Source organism: Thermobia domestica, chromosome 10 (assembly GCF_964235325.1).
Source record: "Thermobia domestica chromosome 10, izTheDome1.hap1.1, whole genome shotgun sequence".
Classification (NCBI taxonomy): domain Eukaryota; kingdom Metazoa; phylum Arthropoda; class Insecta; order Zygentoma; family Lepismatidae; genus Thermobia; species Thermobia domestica.
This window is the reverse complement of record NC_137463.1, coordinates 136,163,866-136,166,287: the sequence shown is the minus strand read 5'-3', so window position 1 is coordinate 136,166,287 and position 2,422 is coordinate 136,163,866.

Below are 2,422 nucleotides of genomic sequence, written 5' to 3'. Positions count from 1 at the left end.
TCAGAATTTCCGAGAGGGAAGTTGTGTTTACTCTTCGGTGTTGACCTTCACACCTGCTTTCCAGGTTTTCGTTCACATTGTATGTTATGTTGTATCTGGCAGTGTTTGTTTGTGTTTGGAAAGGAGAGTACTCACAATTTGTGTTATACTAGTTTCAAACTACGTAACTTTATTACAGGGTTCATGGGAAAGAACCCCTTTTACTTTTGTAAGTATTTTCTTTTCGCGCAATTTTACAATGTTAACAGTAAGTTTCTTTAAGTTAGTATCACTAAATCCGTATCAGTTGCGATCATAATAAGGTCTCTCCAAAACAGTTCATCGAAAGCCGCCGACCAGATGTTTGCTTTCTACAAGAAATAAATTCTCTCCTTACATCTTTGGAGTTTCTTACAGATTCTCAAGCTATTATTAACCGCGATCAAGAGAATGGTATCACGAGTTTGGTACGGAAGGGTCTCAATTATGATCGTGTTGTGCCAGAACCTGAAAGAAGGGCTATAAGTTGTTATATTCAATCCATATGTTTCATAGCTTTGTACGGGCATTCTGGGTTTTTACGTACAACAGAGGAATGAGTAATGCACTACCGTTCTTTCCTTGCTTCCGCCGGAAATTTCTCATCGTATAATTCCCGGCGATTTGAATGCTATTGTAGATCCTCAAGATTCTCTGACGCCTACCACGCATTGTCCTACTTTGTCGGAGCTTATCCGCGTCCTAAAGTTAAAAGACGCTTTATTAGTGTCAAACTCATTACATGTATTCACCCACTGCATACTACGAGGAATTTGAATCGACCAAGCATACATTTCAGAGAGTTTATGCACTGCGGTGATACAACAAAATACAATTCCAGTGGCGTTCTCCGACCATACCGCAATCGAAGCAGCTTTCAAAATGCATTTTTTACTACCTCCAGCTCGCGGCCCTTCCTATTGGAAGTTTAATACTGAAATTTTGTCTCGCGCACAGGTTGTGGCGCAATTCTCTCGTTGATTACCTTAATGATGCAGTAAGCAGCGATACTTCCGCTCTGTGATTTCTTGGTGAAATTTACTTTTTAACCTAAATTGCGCAGTTTTTTTCCAAAGTCAAGGACGGGTCGCGAGGAAAGGCGACCACCATTTACTTGAATTTTCATATCAAGTTCTCTGCGAATTTTGGAAAGCTCCGCCTTGCCTAGAGAACCAGGCATGTATTAATGGCATCAAACACCGATTGTAAACGATTTACTCCCATATTTCGATCAGGACGTATTTGTCAGAAGATTTTTATCATTGTTTTCCGGTGAAGACTATAACTCCTTATCATGTTGATTTGATTTTGCGACAGCGGCGTTCCACCGCAATTCACTCTTTCATTCTGGGAGATGGCACCACCACTACTAATTCTACGCAGATTTTACAAAGTGCACGCTCTACTATACCGAATTTGAAAGTGCACACCCCATAGACTACACACATGCCCCGGAGTTTCTGTCCACGTTATCTCACCATCTCACGGATGACGAGGGTCAGACATTGATCAATCCTATTACTGAGGATGAAATTTTCGCGGCTTTCAAGCGGACAAAGGGCCGCAGAGCCAACGGAGAAGATGAATTAGATAATCGGTTTTATAAATAGTATTGGTCGCATCTGAGTCCCTATCTCACCGCCTTGTTCAATGCTTTGTTAAGAGGTGAAGCAGTGGGCCGTTAAACGGCCATCTTAGTCCTCATTCCAAACTCTTTTCGAGCGCATTATGTTCAGGACTATAGACCTATTTCTTTATTGCCCGTCGATCTTAAGTTGTTCACCAAAGTGGTTACAGCAAAAAATCGACCAGTCATCAGTCCCTAGATTAGTCCCAATCAGGCGGCACTCTATCCTACGCATGACTTTCATATACACTTTGCTGTTTGTGCAATATATTTTATTATTTTCATTTTCGGCAGGTGCCCGCGGGTGCACTAGCTGTACATTTAGAAAAAGCATATGACAGTGAACTTCACATTTTTTTTTGTTGCAGGAAGCCTGCTGGTTTCCTTTAGCCTTCCGCATGGCCATTAATAATTTATATGCCACGGCCAATTTCCGCATTCAAATTAACGGACACCTGTCCCCTCTTATTCCACTGAAACGTGGATTACGTCAAGGATGTAGCTTGTCAACGTCATGTTTTGCATTCGAATTAGATCCTTTACTCAGAACGTTGGCAACCCTACACCCCACTGGACCCTCCCGTTTCTTGAGTCAAAATGTATTTGGATATGCTGATGACGTCACAACCTCAGGAGTGGAGCCTGTTCTTACGGCGCGGGTTTTTGCGGTAATAAAGCGCTTCGTATTTTGTTCCGGATTACAGCATAATGTACAGAAACCTAACCTATTACAGTTCATTGATTTCCATTCACCTGTTAACGAGCCTGGGGTGCCGT